The sequence below is a fragment of the Crocodylus siamensis genome, chromosome 2 (genome assembly GCF_052110815.1).
Source record: "Crocodylus siamensis isolate JL-2025a chromosome 2, ASM5211081v1, whole genome shotgun sequence".
NCBI lineage: Eukaryota > Metazoa > Chordata > Crocodylia > Crocodylidae > Crocodylus > Crocodylus siamensis.
The window spans coordinates 207,241,289-207,259,756 of NC_143396.1; positions in this window are offsets into that span (position 1 = coordinate 207,241,289).

Genomic DNA, 18,468 nt, shown 5'->3' on the forward strand with positions numbered 1-18,468 from the left:
TGAAATAAATAAGCATGAGCAATATGTGTGCAGACGCATTCCTGATTCTGAAGAAATAGAATCAAGATTTTAAGTGCCCCTGCTTTATGTTTGAAGAACCAAAACCACTGACATATTTTTGCAACCAGCTTCCTTGGGCCATCTCTAATTCCCACCAACTGGCCAAGAATGGCACAATTTTTAATGGTCCTTAAATCCAATTTAAGGATTAGAAGGGTAACAGAAAACTTGAGGTTTTTCAGTGTCTTCATCTTTTTGTCTTCTTTTCTTGGATTTTCTAGATTCCTTTCAATTTGTTCCTTTTTAATTGTCTTATCCTTGGTTGCTTTCTCTTGGCAAACATGTTTGCATTTCCTTCTCCCATTGTGGGATCTATAACCAGAGCCGTTATCAGCTATAAAAAGGCAAGAGTATGAAAACTTGTCCTTGACAAACCCAGTGGAAAAAAAAAAGCAAACAATTTCCTTTGACTTTGTTCTGTTGGTAGCTGTTATAGAAGGTTGCCAAAAAGAAGCAATCACTGTGCACAGTTCAGCATTGTAAAACACAGTGCCCTGCTATATTTAAGAAAATATGATTTTTATTTCCTGTGGAGCAAAATAGAAAGGACATGACTTACCACTGATAACCTCATGAAACAGGATTAGCTACAGAAGAGTATGGAAAGCCTGCATTGAGCATGGGCAAGCATAGCAGCTAAGAGACAAGAGTAGACTGGAGAGTGGTATTTAAAGAGGTCTGCCCTGTGGTATATGTCTCTATATCTATATAGCATTATATTTATTCCAGGCTCTGCTACTGACTTACGATGTTGTTTCATCTCTCTCAAATATTATCTTTTTGCAAAGTTCTTTGTCAGCTATACATGGAGGACAGTCTAATCTTCTCTGGTTCTCTTGTGTGTATTATCACAGCATCTAGGAGCCTTAGTCATGGGCTAGGACCATGTTATATTAGATGCTGTACAAACACAGAACAACATGGTCCCTGTTCCCATGGGCGTCCTATCTAGGTGTATAACAAAAGAGAGCAGATGGCTATATAGAGACAAATAGGGGAGAACCAGGAAACAAGACAGCATTGGTCAGCAGGACAGACAAAGGTTTCAGTCCACTTGATGCAATAGAGAATGGGGGCCTAATAGAACTGTGCCATGACGGAGGAAGAAGATCACTGCATGGACAGGGGCTCTGAAGGCATAATACTGCCAGGTAGATGGGAGTGTACGCAGATGGGGTTTTCTGTATTTGTTCTGCATTTGCTAATCCCATGGTTTAGGGCTTTGTTGGCTGCCGTCTGGGGAAAGGAAGGAATTTGTTTGCCCTCATGAATGTACTGGCTTGAGGAGGGAGTGGGGGGTTGGGGTAGACGAGAGGAGGGAGAAGGTTCACTTTTATTCTGAGGCACTGGAACATTGGCCACAGCTAGCTCAGGTTAGTGATTTTTGAGGTATGGTACTAGAAACTGATGAGTTGCTGTCTGTTTAGTGTCATGCTAATCACCAAATTTGGGGGCAGGAAGGATTGTCACAGATTGCCTCAGATATTTATAGACTTGGGGAGCTGGGGGTTTGCCTTCCACTGTTGTATGATTCATATTCCTTTTCTTGGACTCTTCTGAGCATGTTAAACAGCTACTTTCCACTAGTAGTGGCAGAGCATTGGCCATGTCTCTATCTCCTCAGCTTTTACCTGTGGCAAGCTATAGGGTATTTTTGATGTTTCAGATGTTGTTCCCTGTGGCAGTGGGTGAAGATCTGAAGTGATAATTTTGGAAATTCCTTTGATTCATGATTGCTTCTGAATGCCATTGTAACAGGGAACCCTGGCCCTGTTACTAGAGAGCGGTGTGGCTCCTTTGAGGGCAGAATCTTTATAGCATGGGCAGCCAGAAGAGCAGGGGTTAAAGGACAGCCCTGTAGTAATCAGGTCAGCTGACTGGGCCCTAACATGACCAGAAGAGGGCTCAGGCCAGAGCTATATAAGTCCTAAGATCCAGCAAGTCAAGGAGGCTAGCCCTGAGAGTTGTGAAGTGTGGCGCTCCTGACAGCAGCACAATGGTGCCCCCAATTCTACCAGGAGGCTGGAAGAAAGCAGCTCTGTCGGCCTGGGAACAAGAGAGAGAGAGAGAGAGAGAGGGAAAAAGGGAAAAAAAGAGGACCCGGGAAATTACAGGCAAGTTAGTCTTACCTCAATCCCGGGTAAGCTCTTTGAAAAAATTATCCTGGCACACATCCAGGAGGGCCTTGCGGGGGAATGCATGCTCAGGGGCAACCAACATGGGTTCATCAGTGGCAGGTCTTGTCAGACCAACCTGGTGGCCTTTTACGATCAGGTCACCAAATCATTAGACACAGGGGTTGCTGTGGATGTAGTCTTTCTGGACTTCCGGAAGGCTTTCGACACTGTCTCTCACCCTGTCCTCATCAAAAAGCTGGGAGACTGTGGTGTCGATGCCCACACAGTCAAATGGGTTGCCAACTGGTTGGAGGGCCGCACCCAGAGGGTGGTAGTGGATGTGTTCTTCTCGACCTGGAAGGACGTGGGCAGTGGGGTTCCGCAGGGCTCGGTCCTCGGGCCCGCACTGTTCAACATCTTCATCAGTGACTTGGATGAGGGGGTAGAAAGCACCCTGTTCAAGTTTGCTGATGACACTAAGATGTGGGGGGATGTGGGTGCACTAGAAGGGTGCAATAGGCTACAAGCTGACCTTGACAGGTTGCAATGGTGGGTGGATGAGAATAGGATGGGGTTTAACACTGATAAGTGCAAGGTGTTGCACATGGGGAGGAAGAACCGGCACCACACTTACAGGTTGGGGAACTCCCCTCTTGCCAGCACGGAGACGGAAAAGGATCTTGGAGTCGTCATTGACTCCACGATGAACATGGGCCGGCAGTGTGGGGAGGCAGTCAAGAAGGCCAACCGTACCCTGTCATGCATCCACAGATGCATCTCGAGCAGGTCCAGGGAGGTGATCCTCCCCCTCTATGCGGCACTGGTCAGGCCGCAGCTGGAGTACTGCGTCCAGTTCTGGGCGCCACACTTCAAGAGGGACGTGGACGATATGGAAAGAGTTCAGAGGAGGGCCACTCATATGATCAGGGGTCAGCAGGGCAGGCCTTATGAGGAGAGGCTACAGGACCTGAACCTGTTTAGCCTCCACAAGAGAAGGTTAAGGGGGGACCTTGTGGCCTGCTACAAACTGGTCGGGGGGATCAGCAGGTATTGGGGGAGTCCCTGTTCCCCCGTGCGCTCCCAGGAGTGACCAGGAATAACGGTCACAAGCTGGCGGAGGGTAAGTTTAGATTAGATATTAGGAGGCGCTACTTCACAGTCAGGGCGGCTAGGGCCTGGAACCAGCTTCCAGGGGAAGTGGTGCAGGCTCCTAGCCTGGGGATTTTTAAAAGGAAGTTAGATGAGCACCTTGCCGGGGTCATCTGACCCCGGTGCTCTTTCCTGCCAAGGCAGGGGGTCGGACTAGATGATCTACCTAGGTCCCTTCCGACTCTAGCTACTATGAAACTATGAAACTATGAGAGAGAGAGAGAGAGACTTGTTAAGCAGGCAAGTGGTCTCCATTTTTATGTTAGGACCAGTTGGTTGGGTTTGGGACTAGAGAGGTTATTTGGAGGTCCCATTAGTGTTCCAGGGGCATGTGCTTGTCTTGGGTGCTGCTGAAGCCAGGTTCAAGGCAGAGTGGGGGCTGGGCCCAGAAGCAAGGCTTAGAGCAATGGGCCTGGGCTGCAGGACCAGCCAGAGTAGAGGGGTGGAAGCCAGGGAGGCTAAAATCCCAACAAAGGAAGGAAGGCCTGGAGTGACCTGGAACCCAATTGGTGACTTGTAGTCTGTGAGGCATGGGGCATAGTGTAGGGAAGGTATGGAGCTGTGCAATTAGCCCTTAAGGCAAAGGACCACAATCACCAGGTGTTCCTTAGAGCAAGAACAAATCTGGGAAGCCTGGGGACAGCCTTCCTTTTATAACCATAAAGGACATCAAGATGTGGCAAGTAAGGGGAGACTTTTTCCAGAGCAAGCAAAGCAAAAAGGGAATTTTGTGGGCCTCCAGGGGCTTACAGCCCTTCCTGGGGATGGTGCCATGTTACAAACAGGTACGAGTCAGTGGCTCAGGAGGTCTCTTCTAGTCCACTGCTCCTATATATTGCAGTAGAGAGGTGGTACCAAAGGTTTTCTCTTCCTTCTGCTGCCCCACACTACTATTTGGTCAGTATAGTTCAGATTTATTAACTTCCAAAGTATGTTTTTCCAGAGGTGAATAGTAATCACATTCTTCATGTGATTGTTCTACTCAATATGATTATAGTTTAGGATGAGTAACAAGGAAGGCTTGGTTACCTCTCCCATAAATACAACCTATAGTTAACTACAGTCAGGGCTATCCATGGGCGGATGCGAATCAGAGCGACTGCCCCAGGCCCTGTGGAGCCAGGTGGAGGGGCTGTGGCCACTCCTGCAGGGCCCTCTAGTGCTGGTGACTCTGCACTGCTGCTGCCAGTGGCTTCACGTCCAGCTGCTCTCCACCATCCCTTCCTCCCCGCTCCACGGCTGCCGTTGGCTTCTTTGTGTCCGGGCTCCATGCGGGCTGATCTTCCCCTGCTAGGGTCGTCTCTGACTACAGTTAAAGTTTTGCAAAAAAAAATTAAGAAGGCTGGGCCTCACAAAGTTATATTTCAGGGACACCATTTTAAAGACTAAAACAGACATTTTAAGACTTATCTCTAATTATACCCATGTAAGAAAAAAGTAATCAAAAATTCATTTCAGAAGGATTAAAAAAGGTGACATTTTAAAGCCAGGCCAGTTTTTTCCACAATTGGAAAAATAATATTTCACCAAGCTTGATAACCAGAAAAGCATGTTAATTTTCCCAGGCACCAGGAGGCTATGTGAAATTTTTGGCTGAGTAGACCCATACCCAACTCTGAGCGGCAGCAGTAAATCTCAGTGCAAGAAGTTCACTTTCTGTTCTACCAATTGTAGAACAATTGATCTACAGTTGTACAGTTCTCTTTCCCTCTGATTTACCTGCCCAATTAAAACACTAAGGAAGGAGCCTCCATTTTAAATTGATAGGGTAACAATCTTATCTGTACTCTGGGCACAGTGATTTTTGCCTCTGATTCTCTGTTCTTCTATAATGGAATGTCTTTAAGGAGAAGAAGTAAAACGCTCCAAGAAGGTAATGCTGATGAAATAGGGTGGTCCTAACTCAGACAAATTGTTAATCAGATTCACTGTATCTGGAGGATTTTGCTATACGTGACGTCATATGATCATTGCTTCCCTTAAATTGCAGTTGGGCCTGGGTGGGGTCAGGTGGAAATTCCAGTTCATGCAAAACAACTATACTTTAATCAGCTAAGCTGAATAACACGGTGTGAGTGTAATTCAGTGGGCATAGTTTTGCAGTGTCACTACACTATATAGTTCAGATTTATTACTACAGCCAGGGAGAAGAGATCTGTTCTTTTTTTGGAAGTTTGCTGTCTATTTTGGAAGTTGCTGAACTCTATAGTTAGGCTTTTTGATTTCTCCTATCCTTAGTTTAAGTCCTCTAAAATGAAGCCAGGGAAGTCTTATTGAAAATGGATTTCAGAAGTATGGGAAGGCCTATATGAGAAACATGAGGCCCACATAAGAAACCAAGAACTGAAAGGCACCTTCAGTTATATTTGACATCAGAATTATTTTGAAAATAAGAAATGAAATTATGACAATCATAATGAGACCTCTACTTCTGACAGGTTTGAATCACCAATATTAAAATTAATTGGAGGTCTTACAAATGTCAATCCAGTTGTTCATGCAAAAATTTCCTTTGATTTTGATTTCCAAGGTAACAAGCCTACTGAGTTCCGCTTTCTCCAATGCATACGCAAGTCAATGGGACATTCATTCAAACATTGTCAAGTCTGACCTGGTCCTGGCACTATTAGTCAAATAATAAATGGTCAAAGTTTTGATTTTGTTTGAAAATTGAATTGAAAACTCATAAGCCCTAGCAAACCTTTCAGTGAATCTGAGTCTCGTAGTTATGATAAAATGTCAAACCAACCTAGACTTATGTGCCTGCTAGTTTGTAGTGCTCATTTTTCAAAATCTTAAAATGTGTTCCACTTCATCAGAGCTGCAATACTTTTTGAAATAGATAAGTAATTTCTGGAGGCCACAAATCTGTTGAACTGATTGAAACAGATCCCACACTAATTATGTAGTTAAAATATGTTTCTCTAGATCTGTTCAAAAACAAAATTTTCATCACATAGGAAATCTAATATTTTGATACTCACTTTCATATTGGATTGAGATAAAATGTTCAGAAAACATTTAGTTTGAAAATGCTTCATTTAGACAGTTTTGGTCAAAATAAAATGTTTTACGTTTCTATATTGAATCATTTCATTTTCTTGTGTTGATTCTTGAAGACCCTTTTGTAGTGCACTGAAACAACTGAGTGTTTGGTCCACTCTTGCCGATCTCAACTTTTAAAAAGTCTCAAGTATGGTGAGGCTGGCTTAAAAATCATCCGGTGTTTTTTTAATAGAAATAACTTTGGTGAGGGATGGGATGGAGAGGGGTGGTATTGTATTTGTTGTCTTAGTTTTGAGTCTCATAGCTTCAAACTTCAGTGCAAATGTGAAGGCTAAAAGAGTCTGATTTACTTTAAAGTTGCTGAGCTAGTCAGTAAATGCTAAGAAACAAAGTACAGCTAAATGAAAAAGACACAAAAAAACACCCTAATCCTGAAAGTCACTAACAGCTTGATCTGGATCCAGAATTCAGAGCTGGTTCTTTATCTCTACAGTGGGCTATAAATTCCATGTCAAAATATATCCGGACTTTGGAAAACTTCAGTTTCATACCAGTTTGCATAACTAATCTTTGGAGCTTTGGCTTATTTCTATTTTTACTACTTCGTTCATCCTCAGTTTGACTCGCACATCCTTCTAGCAAAATCTCACTTGTAGGGACAAGGACTAACCTTATGTGAAACATTTCTACACAGTACAATTTTAACATTCTGAATATTATCCATCACTTTAAAGGCTTTGTTGACTCCTATGCTTTAAATGCTTACAATTATGATAGTGCAAGTGCCAGATTGGGGGTCAAGATGCTAAAAGTTACTAGTCATTGAAGGACATCAAAGGAAAGCCTGCAAGGTAATAGTTCTGGTTGCCTACTTGCCACTTGTCTGCCCTGACCTTTGATGTCCTTCCATTCTGGATAGGATCAAATAGGTAGTTTTTCACACCTGTTTAAAGTGTCCTTAATGCTGAGATGATTGCTAAGAAGGGGTGAACTATTGTCCCTGCCCCTCCCCCTTCCCCTCATCCCTCTGCTCCTTCCTTTTAGATATGAGCATTTTTTATTAGGAATTTATCTGAGACGTAGTTCATGTAAGCCATCAAACAGAGTCACTTTCAGGTACTGCAGGGGCATCTACACACAACGTTTACTGTGGAATTGCCTTATTAGATTTACAGTAAATTAACTCCATCTACACGTGCAGAGCTATTAGGCCACAGTAAACTAAGAAACTCCATCATAGGTTAGTACCGCTCAATACAGGTACTATCCTATGGTGGAGTTATTTACTTTGCTGTAACATGTGTAGCCGGTGATAGGGCTGGCTGGGGCACAAGGGTGCTACAATGTGGGGCTGCCTGCCAGCCAGCGCCACACTGTAGCACCCTCATGCCCCATCCCCCACCTCTGCAGCATGTTGATCCAAGGCAGAGCAGCTCTGGGAAGGCAGGCTGACCTGGGCCCCCTGTCAGCCAGGGCTGCGCAGCCCCAGCTCAAGATGCTGCGCTCCCAGGTACATGTGTAAACCCTGAACCCAAGAACCATGAACTCTAGAGTGAACTGTACTGGAGTTTATTGCGTCATGCTAATTTCACACGTAGATTTGCCCAGCTAATATAGGTTGGATTCAAGCTGGTGACCCAATGGTTCATATCTCATTATCTATCTCGATGACCTTATGATAGTCACTGCTAGATACTCTTTGAAATACTGGTATTCTGTGCATATCATTCATATCTACTGCTTTATTGTCATCATTATCCTTTGAGAATAGAGATCATCTGCCTGGAAGAGATGAAATGCTTTCTTTCCATTCTAACTCAGAGTTCAAAGAGTTTTCTCAGTTGGGCCTCAGTTCAGAAAGGTACTTAAACATGTGCCTAACTTTAAGCACAGCAGTAGTCCCATTGACTTCAATGGGGCTACTCACGTGATTAAATTTAGGCACTGCTCAAGTACCTTGCTGAATTGGAGCCTAGGGTCCAATTGAGCAAGTCTGGAAAAGAAATGGAAATTGTTGGCTGGAATATCTGACGATACGAGGTAAGAGCTCACTACTTTCCTATTGAATAAACCATGTGCTTAGACTTTTGATCATCCTAGGCTTTTTTCCCTCTTTGGTTATGTTTTATTGACATGAAGTCCAAGGCTGAATTCCTGAGGAAAAGAAACCAAAAAAGCTGAACACCTGCTCCTACTAAGCATTGTTGTCAGTTTAGTTTGTGTTATCTCTGGGTGTGTTTTGGAATTAGAAGTATGGAATCACGGCTCCCCTGCGCTGGATCAAGTCACTTTTTTTTCTTTTACAATGAGTGAGATGTGTTTAATTTATTGTAGGAAACTCTTAAAGATGCAAGATCCTTTTTAGAGCCCTTTACAATAGCCGTGAAGCACTTATTTAATCCCATTGAATGGAGGCTAGATTTACTAGCTGGGCTAGACATGATTTTTGTTCAGGAGTCATCTCGGAGTACATCGAAGTTTAAAGATCTTTACAGAAAACCCAAGGAAAAACAAAAGGAGTAAATTTTAAAAGGAACTTTGTCAAGAAGTTTTAGATGTTAAACAGATAGAAAAGCCATGGTGGCTTGACTGAAGCGAGTGTTAGGTTTGTAGAATTGTTATTGATCCGGCAAGAGATGCTAATGAAGCACTTTAAATGCAAGTTTGATGGACAAAAAAGGTGCAATTTCATACTAAAGTGCAGCAAGGTTACTGAATCAAAGAAGGTACACTTCAATTCTGCAACAGAGGACAATGCCCCATTGTCAGATCCTTTTTCTTTTGATTTTAAACATGTTTTAAGTATACTATTTACTAAATTGTACAATGTAGCTTGCCCACTGATTGAGAATTTATGACCAGAAAAAAGCCTATTAGGAAAAAAGAAAAACTGAGTGTGATCCTTACTGTAGCTGCATAAAATAGTTTGAATGAACTTAACCTGAACACAGTGGGGGGTGCACAATATGTTTTTCAAGCTCAGGCGCCTAGCATTTGAGTTCAAATGGAATCTCGTCTTTCAGTAACAATTAAAAAAAAGGGAGAGTGTTTGGAGACCATCTGTGGCCTCTCGACCTGAGTTAATGTGGGCTGTCTGATTTAAAAAAAAACCCTAATTCTGAATCGAGCACCACAAACCCTTTTAGCTCATGAAATTCTTCAGGTTTTTGAAAGGGAAAGAGCTTCATAATTGAAATGCGCAAAACTCTTGTTTTAACTGAAGCCATGGTTTCAAATTTTACAGCTGTCATAGCAATCAGGATAGAAGACCTAACTTATTAGCGTTTGATTCTGATCCCATGGAAATCAGTGCTAAATATTCCATTCACTTTTAAGAAATAGGATCAAGCCCTTTACAGAGATTATTGAGAAACTTTTTGATGAGATGACTACATACAAATGGACCAAAATGCATGCATTTCAGCCTTCACGTTTACAAAGTGAATGATTAAAAATCAGCAGAAGTACAGCCCACTCTCCACAACAGAGTCTACAAATGTGGCTCTACACTTTTTTGTTCAGGAATTGTACTTTATTACATACTTATACATGTTATGCCTAACACAATGAGACCTCAAACTTTGTTGAGCTCTTTGGATGCTTTGGCAGTAAAATGCATTTTTAGGTGTAGGCAATTTAACCTCTGTCTTTGAATTTCTTGTGACAGTGTACTGTGAGACATGGCTTACATGGGACCTGATTCTAGCCCTGCCTCTCAGTGGCTGGTCCTACCCAGAACCAGGCTAGCTTACTCAGGAATGGGAAATCAAGAACTAAACTTGATGTGAGTTCTAAAAAAACGTTTAATTTTCCTTATTTACATTTCTTTTATTGTTAACTCTGCAGTTCCTAGATCTGACTGGGAAGACCAGAATGAGAAACAGTGAAGTATTGCAACAAACATTCTTTTAATATGTCCTCAAATAAGGGGATAATGGTTACATCTACATGAGACACTGACTGCGCAGTTGTTATGTTACTGCTCAGTCATTTAATACTTGTGTACACAACCAGAGTTACTGCTCAGTGGTGTCACCAAATGGCTTTTAGGTGTCTGTGCAGAAGCATGTTACTATTATGGAGTAGAGTAATGTCACGCTTCATGCCATGTGATGCTACTGCAGAGTGGTAATGTGCTACTGCGAAGACAGCGTAGTTTCACCAAGAAGCCTTTCCCTACTGTCTTCAAGCTTAGTTTTGGCCAAGCATCTGCATTCAATTGGAAACTTTTCAGGACCTAACTAAATGGTGATTTGTCAGTTTCAATGGGGAAAAAAAAGAACATAACTGTTATAAATAAATATATTGCAAACATACCTATTAATTATGATGCTTAACTGCAGAGGGACCTGGATGCTATTTGCCCCACCAAATTTCTGCCAGATCTGGTTTTGGCTCTTTGGAGGAAAAGAATTGAGCTGCACTTTCCCATAGTGTTTGGATCTGGCATGACTAAGATACTATCTCCAGTGTCTATTTTACATTTTTGTACCCAGATTTGAAGTATTATCCTTTAAAAGATTTTTGACTGCGTACACTTCCACTGCTTATATATGTTACAGAATGGATGTCAAAGGTGGCTTAGGTAAGAAACTCCTGGTTGTAGCTCTATATCTTCTTTCTTGTGGGAAATGGCATGGCTCAGAATTTTTGGATAGCAAAAAACAAAGAAAAAAAATGAAAACTAGGTGGCAGTAAGAACCAGTTTTTCAATTCTGCCTATGATCATTGATATGATTACTTTCTGAAGAGTTCTGAATGTGCTATAGCTCTGCAATGTGACACACTTATTACTGGACATGTGTACATGAGATGCTTTAATGTGCAGTAGAGCAAATTACTGCATAGTAAGCATTTGCATCTCCACATGAAGAACCTTACTGCGCAGTAATTGGCTCTACTTGGCAGGTAATTTGCTATCTGCAGATGCTATCTGCAAATTAACTGACAAGTAATTACTGTACAGTAAGGCCCATGTAGACACCTGACCAGGAGTAAATTTGCTTCCAGTCAGCAGGAGGGCAGGAGATTGCTCCCTGCCCCTGGGAGCTGCCTGCTGCCAGGGTGGGTTGAGCACCAGAGCCTGGATGGGAACAATGTCCCTTTGCTCTGGCAGCAGGGAGCTCCCAGCCCCCTTTCTGCTATTGTGATCACAGAGTGGAGGCTGGGAGATTGCTTCCTTCCCCAACTCTGTGATTACAGAGCGGGAGCAGGGAACAACCTCTCAGCCTGTGTTCCATGATCGTAGAGCTAGGGCAATGAGCTCCCTGCATGAGGAGAGTTCCCTGCCCTGCTTGGAGCCAGCTCGGACCTGCTCTATACAGGGACAGTTCCTGGCCAGCCCTGGGCCGTGCAGGGAAGTCTGCATGTGCAGCCTGGAGCTAGCTGGGGACTGTCCCATTTTGGGACAGTCTGAGCTGCACATGAAGACTTCCCTGCACAGCCCGGAATTGGTCAGAAATTCATTCACTGATAGACATTAGGGGCTAGGAAGGACCTCAGAAAATCATTGAGTCCAGCACCCCTGCCATAGGCAGGAAGTCTGCTGGGTTCAAATGACACCGGCAAGATAAGCATCCAAATGCCATTTGAATGAGTCCAGAATAGGTGCTTACACCACCCCGGGGGGGAGGGGGGGGTCTGTCCTAGACCCTGGACACTCAGACCATAAAGAAGTTTTTCCTTATGTCCAGTCTAAATTGGTCTTCCAGAAGTTTGTGGCCACTAGACCTTGTTATCCCTTCAGGATCCCTGGTGAAAAACTCTTCACCCAGATCCTGGTACACTCCCCTTACGTACTTATAGGCTTCCACCAAGTCCCCCCTGAGACTTCTCTTTTCCAGGCTGAGGAGTCCCATGTCCCTCAGCTTCTCCTCATAAGGCCTGCTCTCTTGGCCTTTGATCATGCAGGTGGCTTTCCTCTGAACTCTCTCAAGCTTATCCGCATTCCTCCTGAAGTGGGGGGCCCAAAACTAGATGAAGTACTCCAACTCCGGCCTCACTAAGGTTGAGTAGAGTGGGAGGATGATGTCCCTAGTTTTGCCTGAGTTGCATTGGTGGATGCATGCCAAAGTTTGGTTTGCTTTGTTGGCCGTGGCATCGCATTGGTGGCTCATGTTCATCTTGTGGTCAATCAAGACCTCCAAGTCTCCTTTGGTTGTGGTGCTAGTGAATGTAGCACTGCCAAGGCTATAAGGATGATGCTGGTTTTAACTCCCAAGGTGGAGCACACTGCACGTTAAATGTCATCAGGTTTTGGTTCACCCACCTTGTGAGCCTGTCCAGGTCAGCCTGTATCCCCAACCTGTTCTCCAGTGTGACCACCTTCCCCCATAGCTTAGTGTCATCTATGAAATTTGCCAGTCTGCATCTGACACCTGAAAGCAGATCATTAATGAATGAATTGTTCTGGTCAGAGACGTGTCCCAGCCCTGCAGCTTTTTCCCAGCCCCATGCCCCGATCAGGTGATTGAGGCATGGGGCTTGGAAAGAGTTGCAGGGGAGGGGCAGGCCCCAGGAATCTCCACCCAGTAGGAGGCTTAGTGATAGCTACCCCACTAGTGGATTGGGGCGGGGGCTGGGACCTGTCCCTCCCACATAGCTCTTTCCAAGCCCCTACCCACAATTGAGGGGCCAGGTCCAGGAGGTTCCTGCTACCAGGGCAGAGGGCCATTGTCCCACTGGGGCTACACCATCGGAGCCCGTTCTGACAGCAGGCAGCTTGGAGGGGCAGAGAGCAATCTCCCAGTCCCCACCAGAAGACAGGTGTCTCCTGGCCCCATGTTCCCTGCCAACCCCTGGACTAGCACCCAGGGGAGCCTAGAACTCCTCCTGGCTGCTGCAGGGGGCCGATGCAGGGCCGGAGGGGGTGGGAGCAGACTGTTGCCAGGACCAGCAAATCTGTTTCCAAATGGGTGCACGTGTAGATGCCTGCTCAGGGTGGGCTTACTTCAGAGTAAATTACTCTGGAGTACACCCTTCCAGCAGCATTTGCACATGTAGACATACGTACTAAAGAGGTAGAAAAAATACAGGACCAAAATTTCATATAGATTTTTTTAAAGTGTAGATAAAACATATAGTGACTTCCTTCACTAAATTAAAAGAATGATAAGATTAGACATGCATTCTGGAGGAATTAGTACTTTCACTTGGACTAGTAAAATTATTATATAGACTGCAGAAGCATTGCTGTTTACTTTGAGTGATAGATAAAGAGGAGCTGAAACTATATTTGATGACTGCCATACTTTGTGGCTGTAATGACTGTGTAGAAAGTCCATAAACTAGTGATTCTCAGCCAGGGATGCTTCCAGATCCTTTGAAGGGTGTGGCAAGGTATGAGGAGATAAGCTAAGTGTGAGGAGATAAGTAGAAAATGCCTGCTCAGGTTTATCCCTGCCTGGCCAATCTTCCCACCCTCCCATACCCAGCCCCTCTGCAAGGAGGTAAGCACTGTATTATATATATTAATATTTGAAATTGGGTGTCACTCAATTCAAAAAAGGTATGGAGGGATGCCTCAACTCCAGTATGTTGTATCCAGAAAGGTTGAGAATCACTGTCGCAAATTGTTTTCTACACTTGATGGTTACACCTAGTCCATGGGACTAATGTGATTCTCATACTGGTATAAATTAGGAGTAAGTCATATAAAATAAATAGCAGCATTGGTGCTTGGGGTGGCTTCAGAGGCTAATATTCCAGAATATTAGCCTCTGAAGCCCTCAAGAATTCATGGTGAGCATTTTCATTATAGATAAAACTTGACTGCGGTATCAGTCTTGGAAAAATCAGACAATTTGAAATTTATTTGTTGGATGAATTATTTAAATGCAATATGTATTAGATACACACAAAGTAATTCTGTGTTATGTTGTTATGTTGTTTGCAAAGCATGCTGTGAGGTCCTTCTCTGGCTAATTTGACTGCCCGCAAGCCCAGACTATGGAGGAAGATTCTTCCTGCTTGCTTTGTGTCCTATTGCTCCAGATCTGGGAATATTTTAGTCTGTATTCCTCCCCCAAAATTGTCTTGTATAGAACCTGCTAAGAAAGATGAAACAAGAAGGATCTGATCTTAACCCAGTTTTTTTTCAATTGCACTAATTGTGGATTATTTTTTTTAAGTTTCCAATTCTCTTTGTAACAACTATCTGTTAGTATGAAGTAAGACTTTTTAATGAGCTTGGAACTTGTACCACAGTGGTAGTAGCCTGCTTTAGCAAAAAATCCTCTACTCTGACTAAAACACTGCTATAGCTGGTAACATTGGGTGCCTGTAGACTTGCAGGGAGGCTGTGCTCCAGCAGCCTCCGCGTCTCGTGTATCAATATTCCAGTGCTTCAAAACGGCGATGGGGGTGCTTTAACTAAAACTCGTTCAATGAGCTTTAGTTAAAGTGCCCCCATGGCCATTTTGAAGTGCAGGGATGCTGATATATGAGATGCAGTGGGCGTTTAATTAGAGTGGCTCTTAGAGCCACTCTAATTAAAGCACCCCTCCCCCTGCCCCTGGAGTATGTATAAAAATGACCATTATGATTACAAGTAGTTTGATTTTTTTCAACTTCCCCCCACTACCTTTTTGGATCAGATCCAACTGAGTTATACTAATGAGCTTGACGTAGACTTTTTAAATAAGTGCATCAGAAAACTTCCTTGTTACAAAATTTGCCCTTCTGAAAAATACATATAAATGTATAAGTGGTTATAAGTATGGTTACAAGTAGAGCAAGAGGAAGAGTTAGGCAGAAGCAATTTGTTTAATAAAATGTGGGGGTTCTTTTGGGTTTCTATGTGATCAAAAGATGTGATTTTCTTTCATGTGTTCTGTAATTCAAAATTATGTGTAAATAACTCTTGATCTGTATGTGTCTGTGAACAGTTCACTAGCTTTGATATTTAAAATTTGAACTATTGGTTAATTCTGTTTTCAGATATAGGTTGTCTGCTAGAATTCTGTTGCCTCATTAGATGAGGTAATCACTTAGAAATCATATTTCCAGTATGAATACTCATTGTTACATATTCAAAATTCATGTTCTACAAATAGTCCTCAAGACTATTTAAAATTAGCCTTTGTGCTCTCTCTCTCTATATATCATTTAGTTAGTCTATAAAGATGCATATCTACCCTGCCTTCTAAAATTAAGCTGCTCATTCTGACCTTACTGTTAGGATATTGGTGGAAAAGAATAAAACATAAGGAATGTGAATATAATCTGACTGAATTTGCCAAGATGCCCAAATAAATGTTCTCAAAGTAGCTATTCAGTAATTGCCCAGACCTGGTGGTAACCAAGAGACAATTTGTTGTAACAACAGGAATCTGACTTTGCACTTGGTAACTAATGGATAACAATTGTTGGTGAGATTTTAACTTAAAATGAATTGTTCTTGTTACCAAGCACTTCCATTTTCACAGATTAAGTATACACTCTATCTTTCTGTGTCCCAACAAATGACATATAGTATCACATTCTTTATTTACATAGTAGTGATACTCAGGAACTCAATCTTTCTAGTGCTGTGAGAAAGGTATGAGATAAGATTATATTTTGCATGCACTTGGTTGTTCCCCTATTCATTAAATTACAAACAGCTGCAATTTTTTTGCAGTGGTTTATTTAATCTCTGGTAAATTGCATCTTCAGTATTAGCATGGTCAGGGGAAGAGCAAATGCTGGGATAGCCTAGTACTTCCACGAGGGGCACCATCTGACTAATCTTTGTGCTGAGGAAGGCATGGCACAGATTCCACTAATCTCCTGATTGTTTAAATATGTTCTCCCACATTTAGCATTAACCAATCTGGGGTCTGTGCTGACCCATTATCAGATAGGGGGTTACAAATGTTTTGTTTTTAATCATCTAAAAAAGTAACACTGGCCACATCTAACACAAGATGCTGACTGCTCAGTAGCTTATTAGTACTGTGCTGTAGTGTTGCGTGGCATGAATTGTGATGTAATTTTACTGCACAGCAGTAATGAGCTACTGCACAGTAATAAGAAGCTACTGTGCAGTCAGCTTCACCAAGAAGGTGTTCAGGGATGCTACTGTGCAGTAACACCAGTGAGTGTGCAGTCATTTAGTACTTGTGTATGCAAGTACTAAATGACAGTGCAGTAACAACTGCACAGAGTCTCGTGTACGTGTGGCCAGTGCTGATTGTGAAACCACAATGTGTGAAAATAATGCAAACCATGGACATATTCCTGCTTCCACTGAAGTCTGTAGATGAAATTCCTTAGTGACTTTGGTGCTAGAAAGTCAGGCCAAATAAGCAGGTTTGCATGTAAAAAAGTGATTCTGAAACAGCTGTCAGCTACAGGTTTTTAACAGAGCCTAGAGCGTCTTGGGTATGTTCCAGCATTTCTATCTTTGCTTTTTCTTTCAGAGGTATGCTATCATGAATGTCAGTTGCTTATGAGAACCTAATAAAAGAATACTCTGATAGGTGTAGCATATCAGTAAGGCAGAAATCTCAGCAATTACTTTTTTGCTGTCAGTGATCTGCTAAAAGTAATTAACATATATTGCCCTAATATTGTAGTTTACAGCTAGCCTACACTTTATGAAGCGATTGAAGTCTCTTTCATATCCCGTAAGTATATTTTCTCTTTATTTCAAGTGTCAGCTAGATAACACTTAATGACCCTGAATTTATTCTGTCAACTCTTAGAGTGCAAAAGCTCCTGTTCCAGGAAAGTTTGGGGAAGTAAGGGCTGAGTTTAAAAGAAAAATCCTGGGCTAATATGATCTAAGGTTTCAAGATCTGGAATGGGAGCGAGAAGATATGAAGAGTTAGTAAGAAGATTCAATGAGGTTCCTTTTGAATTTAGTGTTAGCTTTGCCTGTGTGTCTGGACTGAAGAATCTGACTCCTACTGCATAACAAAAGATAATTCTTTAGCATTTCTGGGAAAACCAGGCACACCTTTCATATTTATGGTAAACGAAAAGTAAATATTTAACTTTAAAGATGAAAATGAACTTTAAAATGGAACTGTTAGAACCATATGTGTGAAACATGGACCTGCTCCTGCTCCCACTAAAGTCTATAGATGAAACTCCCCAGGCCCAGTAAGCAGGACAAAAGTCAAAAGAAATACAGGAAGAAAAAGTGTATTTCGAGGCGCTGTTTTCCTAGATACTCTGTATAACATAGCAAAGAAAGGTTTTCCTGTTTCAGATATTATTTGTGCATGGTTTTAAACAGACTAGAAGTCTTGTATTACATCTGGGCAAGCACTTCATTGCTTTGTAAATCTTGCCTTTGTGAGTAAAAAGATTCATTTTTGTAACTCTGGAAATCCAAGAATGTATGGCCAGTGACTTCAGCAGTGTTTGAGCCCAAAAATTATATTTCCATACAAGACGATTTTATGTTGCGTCCAAAGACAAAAGAAAAGCTTCCCAGAGAAAGGAGGGCTAATTTCTGAAATAGCTGTTTCTAGCCATATTATACCCATTCTTAATGATTAAATATGTACACAGATATACATTTGTAGGCTTGGGGCCTATTATTCTTGGCCTTGTTGCTGTTTTTTTAAAGACAATATAATGTTTACTTCTGTCAATACCTAAATTAATTAATTGCTTGTGTATGAATGCATTCTGGCTAGGAAGGAAGTAAACCCCACTTCCCTTTTAGCTAACAAAGGTCACATTCAGGTGGTACATTTCTATTGGGAGAATCACTGCTCTCCTGGTAGAAGCTATAGGTATGAAAGCTTTCATTTAGTTTCTCCCAGGAGAAACATCTCCCTATGTGAAGAAAGATCTTCCAAGTTGACACTTTGAAGATCTCACTTACAAGAGAAACACTCTCATAAGAATGAGAGTGTTTGGGAGGGGAGCAGTGGGGCAATTTCCCCAGCCTTTTTCCCAGAATGGGGACTGCCTGGTTTGGGAAGTAGGATGGGGGATTTGTTCCACTGCTACCCACCTCTTCTCCAAACTGTGGACTGCCAGCTGGGCAGCAGGGGTGACAATGCTGGGGTCAGGAAGCATGCTAAAGGAGACTTTCCTCACCCCAGTTTTCAGTAGGGCTGTGTGAAACAGCACCATTTTGTTTTGACTTCTGTTTCACTGTTTTGAAGGGACAGTGTTTTGTTTCATCATTTCACTTAGT